This window comes from Arachis stenosperma, chromosome 10 (genome assembly GCF_014773155.1).
Source record: "Arachis stenosperma cultivar V10309 chromosome 10, arast.V10309.gnm1.PFL2, whole genome shotgun sequence".
NCBI classification, from domain to species: domain Eukaryota; kingdom Viridiplantae; phylum Streptophyta; class Magnoliopsida; order Fabales; family Fabaceae; genus Arachis; species Arachis stenosperma.
Window position 1 is genome coordinate 48,687,140 of NC_080386.1, and position 7,669 is coordinate 48,694,808.

At 44.1% G+C, this 7,669-nt stretch overlaps 1 non-coding gene across 1 annotated transcript; it reads right to left on the minus strand.

The window, feature by feature from the left end:
- Nucleotides 1-6,389: 6,389 nt before the first annotated feature.
- On the minus strand, nucleotides 6,390-6,497 carry LOC130959567 (small nucleolar RNA R71). The gene has a single exon (XR_009078640.1). It is a non-coding gene; the product is annotated as a small nucleolar RNA R71 (small nucleolar RNA).
- Between the last annotated feature and the right edge of the window lie 1,172 nt (nucleotides 6,498-7,669).

Sequence of the window (7,669 nt, forward strand, 5' to 3'; positions counted from 1 at the left end):
TTTCATCCTTCTTCCGACTTTGTTTGTCTTCACTGTTCGGGCTTTTTAGTCATAATCCAACAACTTTTTTAGGTATAGTTCCTGATGGGAAACCTTTTATAGTCTGTTTGGATGACTTTTTAGCGCCGTTTTGATTTGTGCTTTTGCCTTTTAAGTAGTGTCTTTTTTCAAGACTTCGTACCTTTTAGCAAAGCATTCCTGGCATTCCTCTGGCCATTGCGAGATGTCTTTGTCCCCTTTGTGGATCTTTGTAGAGTGTCGGTATTTTGTTGTCCGACCTCTTTTGATCACTGCCGGTTTCGTCCACTTCCTGCTTGGTTGAGGTGGTCCTTGGGGCTAACTTGTCCGACGATTTTTTAGTGTTCTTTGGTAGAACCTTTTTAGTTGGTCTGAACAATTTTGATAGCCTTGTCACGGAGCCGTGGCTTTTTGGGCAAAGCTATGTCCCTTTTAGCGCACGCTTTTCGTTGGTCCAATTTCTCGTGTCGACGAGCTGTAGCTTTCGTTGGTCCGACTTCTTGTCGGTCCAAGCTGTGGTTTTCGTTGGTCCGACTTCTTCCTGTCGGTCCAAGCTGTAGCTTTTGTTTGGTCCGACTTTTTCTTGTTGTCGCTTCTAAGTTATTTCTAGTAATCCTCTTTATTGGACCTCTGTCAGGTCTCTTTCAGGGATTACTTTTTATAACTTTTTGTTTATGGGACGACTTCTTTACGTCAGTCCCTTCTCCAAGTTATTTTTGTAATCCTCTTTCTTGGACCTTTGTCAGATCTCTTTCAGGGATTACTTTTATAACTTGTCCGTTGTAGGAGACCGACTTCTTTATGTCGATCTCTTCTAAGTTATTTCGTAACCCTCTTTCTTGGACCTTTGCCAGGTCTCTTTCAGGGATTACTTTTTATAACTTTTTGTTTATGGGACGACTTCTTTACGTCAGTCCCTTCTCCAAGTTATTTTTGTAATCCTCTTTCTTGGACCTTTGTCAGATCTCCTTCAGGGATTACTTTTATAACTTGTCTGTTGTAGGAGACCGACTTCTTTATGTCGATCTCTTCTAAGTTATTTCGTAACCCTCTTTCTTGGACCTTTGCCAGGTCTCTTTCAGGGATTACTTTTTATAACTTTTTGTTTATGGGACGACTTCTTTACGTCAGTCCCTTCTCCAAGTTATTTTTGTAATCCTCTTTCTTGGACCTTTGTCAGATCTCTTTCAGGGATTACTTTTATAACTTCTTACATTATTCTGTGTTCATCTTTGCCGATTTTGTCGTGATCGGGCGATGATTTTGGTGTTTCACCTTGCCGACCTGCCGTAGTCGGGCGTCTTGGTAGGAAACTTTTTAGGGAATCTGCAATCTTTTAAACAATAATATAAAGATAAGAGTGTGTACATGTTAGTACTTACCTTTCTAGGTCGGGCAATCTTTTTGGATCTCGGCCTGGCGCCCTTTTTAGATTGCAGGCATGCCATGACCTTGGTAGCTCTTGCCCTTCAAGTTCGGGCAGTCTGTAGCAACCTTTCCCCAGTTCTTCTAAACAACTTGGTCCTTTCCAGTTGGGTGCTAGCTTTCCTTCTCCAGGTCGAGTTGTTCCGATATCATTTCGGATTAGGATAAGGTTGTTGTTGGCAAAGCTTCGCTGTACTACCTTCTGATTGTATCTTTGAGGCCATTCGACGTTTTAACGCCTCTTCCTTGATCGGAGCTCTCTCTCGGACTCTTGGAAGTAGGTTGAGTTCTTTCCTTTGGATTTGGGAGTTGACCTCTTCATTGTAGAAGATCATTCTTGGGGGATCCTTCTTCGATCTCTACTGGGATCATTGCCTCCATTTCGTAAATCAATCGGAAGGGTGATTCCCCCGTGGTGAAGTGTGGAGTTGTCCGATATGCCCATAGGACTTGTGGGAGCTCTTCGGATGTGAATTGGTGCTTTATTTTCAAGTTAGCCATTCTTTTCTTGAAACCTGTGTCCGTGAATTGAATGTCATTGTTTGTGGTGATGGAGTAAGAAACCCCAAACCCTGTAATAATGTTCTTGTACAAGAATTTCTGACTTCTTTGGGCAGTGGCATTAGCTAGGGGCTCTGCCTCAATCCATTTTGTGAAGTAATCCACCCCTACAATGAGGAACTTGACTTGTCCCGATCCTTGGAAAAATAGTCCGAGGAAGTCGAGTCCCCTCTTTGTGAACGGCCAAGGTGATGTTACACTGATGAGCTCCTCTGGTGGGGCAATGTGGAAGTTGGCATGCTTTTTGATGTAAAGCTTTGACTTTTGTATTTGGGTTTTTGCTCTGTTGTTGCCTCCAAAGGGTGCCCTTGGACTTTTGTGTGAGTCCTGGGGTTTCCCTTTTACTGCCGCGTCTGTCACTTTATGTTTTACTGTTATTGTCCGAGTTGTTTCCTTATTTGCCCGAGTTGTTTGGTAGTAATTCCATAGTCGACCTATGTCTTTGAGATGTCTACTAAGATCCCGGACAGCGTGTCTGATTAGCTGGATTTCATAGTTTAAATGCGTGTTACTGTGGCTGACCCTGAGTACATCCCTTATACCGCCTTCGAGACCGATTTGTTGTGGTCTTGTAATGTAGCTCGGATGAGGCTTCTGTTATTGCCCCTTGGTTGGCTAGTTGGTTGGAACTCTGATAGTGTGAGCTTGAAAGTATGGGTGGAGTCGTCGAGAGGTGAGTATGAGGGTGTAGGCGAACTTTTTCTATCTGTTGATAGGTTAGTTCGGTCCCTTGTAAAGCTTTGCTGATGAAGTAGACGGGTTGTTTCCCACTTTCGTCTTCTCTGACTAGTGCTGAGGCTATTGCCTGACTTCCCACTGCGAGGTATAATGAGTTCTTCACTTTCCCGTGGTCTGGAAAGGATGGGTGGTTGCCCCAAGAATTTTGAAATCTCGGAAGGCTTGTTCGTACTCCGTTGTCCTTTTCAACTCGTCCGACCTCCTTGGTGTGAGGTGGACGTTCAACTCGTCCGACCTCTTTGGTGTGAGGTAGATGTTTAACTCGTTCGACCTCTTTGGTATGAGGTGGACCTTCAACTCGTCCGACCTCTTGGTGGTGAGGTGGACCTTCAACTTGTCCGACCTCTTTGGTGTGAGGTGGACCTTCAATTCGCCCGACATCTTCGGTGTGAGGTGGACCTTCAACTTGTCCGACCTCTTTGGTGTGAGGTGGAGCTTAAACTCGCCCGACATCTTCAGTGTGAGGTGGACCTTCAACTTGTCCGACCTCTTTGTTGTGAGGTGGACCTTAACTTGTCCGACCTCTTTGGTGTGAGGTGGAGCTTAAACTCGCCCGACATCTTCAGTGTGAGGTGGACCTTCAACTTGTCCGACCTCTTTGTTGTGAGGTGGACCTTAACTTGTCCGACCTCTTTGGTGTGAGGTGGAGCTTAAACTCGCCCGACATCTTCAGTGTGAGGTGGACCTTCAACTTGTCCGACCTCTTTGTTGTGAGGTGGACCTTAACTCGCCCGACCTCTTCCGTGTGAGGTGGACCTTCAACTCGTCCGACCTCTTTGGTGTGAGGTGGACCTTCAACTTGTCCGACCTCTTTGTTGTGAGGTGGACCTTAACTCGCCCGACCTCTTCCGTGTGAGGTGGACCTTCAACTCGTCCGACCTCTTTGGTGTGAGGTGGACCTTCAACTCGCCCGACCTCTTCGGTGTGAGGTGGACCTTCAACTTGTCCGACCTCTTTGGTGTGAGGTGGACCTTAACTCGCCCGACCTCTTCCGTGTGAGGTGGACCTTCAACTCGTCCGACCTCTTTGGTGTGAGGTGGACCTTCAACTCGCCCGACCTCTTTCTCCTTTTTGCTTTTGATTGGGCGAGGTGGTGGGATCTTCTCCGATTGATCTTCTCTTTTCTTGGACTCTTTATCCTTGTCCCGTGGTACTGAGATGATGGCTTGGATCCAATGTGCCGCCGTACGGGATCATGTCGGGAGCCTTGAAGTCCTTTTGGATTTTAGCTTTCATGATATCTTTGGTGAATGGGTCTTGATCTTTGTAGGGGCTGTCTTCGTGACCGGATCGAGTTGTTTTGGCCTTGAGATCTGCTTCGAGTTTTAGGAGCTTGTCCTTTAACTCGTGGCATCACCTAACTTCCCTTCGTAGGTCTCTCTCAACTTCTTGTTGATGTTCCACCTTTTTTTCGAGTTGCTTTAAGCGATCTTTGAAGTGCCTCCATAGCCTCCTCTTTTGGCGAATTCTCGCCTTTGGTGGGTTGAAGAGTATCTTTTGGTGTAGTATCCGCGTCTTTGTGCGGTGTTCTATCCTCTAGATCTGAATCATGGTCGTTGTCATGGTTGTCCGCCATGGTGATGGGATGACTTCCAGGGTCCCCGGCAACGGCGCCAATGTTCCGAGGGTTACCTGAAACTGGAGGTCGATCTCGGACGAGATCTTCTGTACTGGTTGGTGCTAACGTGTCCGGCTGGTGGGAGACGGCCGGAGCTATCGTGTCCGACTTGTTGGACTGGTTGCACTGCTGATCCTTCGTCACCGGAGGGTGGGGGGTACCTGCAAGAGACTCCGATGCTTAAGTTAGCATGGGTATTAAACAGGTTTTATGTAGAATCAGAGTATGAGTTATACCTGGGTGCTCCAGTGTATTTATAATGGTGAGATGTGGCCTCCTGTGGATAGGATAAGTTAGTTATCTTATCTTATCTTTAAGTGAGGTCATCTTATCTTCAAGGGAACCGCCTTTATCTTTCTGGGCTTTAGCCGCCTTTAGATTGGGCTATGTTCCTTCGTTTTGGGCCTGCTTTGGGCTCCTTTGGCGAGTTGGCCGAGCTCTTTGAGAAGAGGTCGGGCATTTGGCCGAGCTCTTTGAGAAGAGGTCGGGCATTTGGCCGAGCTCTTTGAGAAGAGGTCGGGCATTTAGCCGAGCTCTTTGAGAAGAGGTCGGGCATTTGGCCGAGCTCTTTGAGAAGAGGTCGGGCATTTGGCCGAGCTCTTTGAGAAGAGGTCGGGCATTTAGCCGAGCTCTTTGAGAAGAGGTCGGGCATTTAGCCGAGCTCTAGAAGAGGTCGGATAGTCTGACCTGAAGAGGTCGGTCGGCTTGTCGCTAAACATCCCGGGTCGGACAGGTTGACCCAGGGTATGAACAGATACCATTCTGGGCGTTTAACGCCAGGATGGTGCTAGGGGGGAAGATTTTGTTTTTCAAATCAATTTTTTTTTAGGTTTTCAAAGTTTTTCAAAATCAAATCTTTTTCAAATCAAATCTTTTCAATCAAATGTTTTCAAAATCAATTTCTTTCCTTTTTCAAAGATACTTACTAACAATTAATGATTTGATTGAACATCTCAAATTTGTTGCCTTTTCTGTTGAGAAAGGTTTAATGTTTGAATCATATCTTTTCTTGTTAGGCAAGTCATTATTTTTTAAAATCAAATCTTTTTAAAATTGTTTTCAAATCATATCTTCTCAATCACATCTTTTTAAAAGCATAACTTTCCAATCATATCTTCTTAACCACATCTTTTTCAAAATAATTTTTCAATCAAACCTTTTTAACTTCTAATTTCAAAATCTTTTTTTCAAAAATCACTTGATTTCTTTCTCACTTTTATTTTCGAAAATCAATTAAGTGTTTTTCAAAATGTTTTCAAAATCTTTTTTTTTTAATTTGATTTTCGAAAATTACCTTCATCTCTTCCCACATCCTTCTATTTATGGAGTACCACTCCTTCTCAATGCACAATTCGAACCTTATCTAATTAAAGTTCGAATTCTTTTTCTTCTTCTTCTTTCTATTTCTCTTTTCCTCTGACACCTCAAGGAATCTCTATACTGTGACATAGAAAATTCCACATTTTCTTGTTCTCTTCTCTTTCATATGAGCAGGAGTAGAGACAAAGGCATTCTTGTTGAAGCTGACCCTGAACCCGAAAGGACCTTGAAGAGAAAGCTAAGAGAAGCCAAAGCACAACTCTCTTTAGAGGACCTGACCGAATTCTTCAAAGAAGAAGAAGACATGGCAGCCGAAAACAACAATAATGCAAACAATGCAAGGAAGATGCTGGGTGACTTTACTGCACCTACTCCCGACTTCTATGGGAGAAGCATCTCTATCCCTGCCATTGGAGCAAACAACTTTGAGCTTAAACCTCAATTAGTTTCTCTAATGCAACAGAATTGCAAGTTCCATGGACTTCCAATGGAAGATCCTCATCAGTTCTTAGCTGAATTCTTGCAAATCTGTGACACAGTCAAGACTAATGGGGTAGACCCTGAGGTCTATAGACTGATACTATTCCCTTTTGCTGTAAGAGACAGAGCTAGAATATGGTTGGACTCTCAACCTAAAGAAAGCCTGGACTCTTGGGAAAAGCTAGTCAATGCCTTCTTGGCAAAGTTCTTTCCACCACAAAAATGGAGTAAGCTTAGAGTGGAAGTCCAAACCTTCAGACAGAAGGATGGAGAATCCCTCTATGAAGCTTGGGAAAGATACAAACAATTGATCAGAAAATGTCCTTCTGACATGCTTTCTGAATGGAGCATCATAGGTATTTTCTATGATGGTCTCTCTGAACTATCTAAGATGTCCTTGGATAGCTCTGCTGGAGGATCTCTTCATCTGAAGAAGACGCCTACAGAAGCTCAAGAGCTCATTGAAATGGTTGCAAATAACCAATTCATGTACACTTCTGAAAGGAATCCTGTGAACAATGGGACAAGTCAGAAGAAAGGAGTTCTTGAGATTGATACTCTGAACGCCATTTTGGCTCAGAATAAAATATTGACTCAACAAGTCAATTTGATTTCTCAAAGTCTGTCTGGAATGCAACATGCACCTGGCAGTACTAAGGATGCTTCATCTGAGGAAGAAGCTTACGATCCTGAGAACCCTTCAATGAAAGAGGTGAATTACCTAGGAGAACCCTATGGTAACACCTATAATTCTTCATGGAGAAATCACCCAAATCTCTCATGGAAGAATCAAGAGAGACCTCAATGGTGGAAGAAACAGGTTTAGCAATGGCAAGCCTTTTCCATCATCTTCTCAGCAACAGACAGAGAATTCTAAGCAGAACCCCTCTGACTTAGCAACCATGGTCTCTGATCTAATCAAAACCACTCAAAGTTTCATGACTGAAACAAGGTCTTCCATTAGGAATTTGGAAGGACAAGTGGGACAGCTGAGCAAGAAAGTTACTGAACTCCCTCCAAGTACTCTTCCAAGCAACACAGAAGAAAATCCAAAAGGAGAGTGCAAAGCCATCAATATGGCCGAATTTGGAGAGGAAGGGGAGGAAGTGAACGCCACTGAGGAAGACCTCAATGGGCGTGCACTAGCCTCCAATGAGTTCCCCAATGAGGAACCATGGGAATCTGGGACTCAAAATGAGACCATAGAGATTCCATTGGACTTACTTTTGCCTTTCATGAGCTCTGATGAGTATTCTTCCTCTGAAGAGGATGAGTATGTCACTGAAGAGCAAGTTGCTAAATACCTTGGAGCAATCATGAAGCTAAATGACAAGTTATTTGGAAATGAGACTTAGGAGGATGAACCTCCTTTGCTCACCAAAGAACTGGATGACTTGTCTAGGCAGAAATTACCTCAAAAGAGACAAGACCCTGGGAAGTTTTCCATACCTTGAACCATAGGCACCATGACCTTCAAGAAGGTTCTGTGTGACTTAGGGTCAAGTGTAA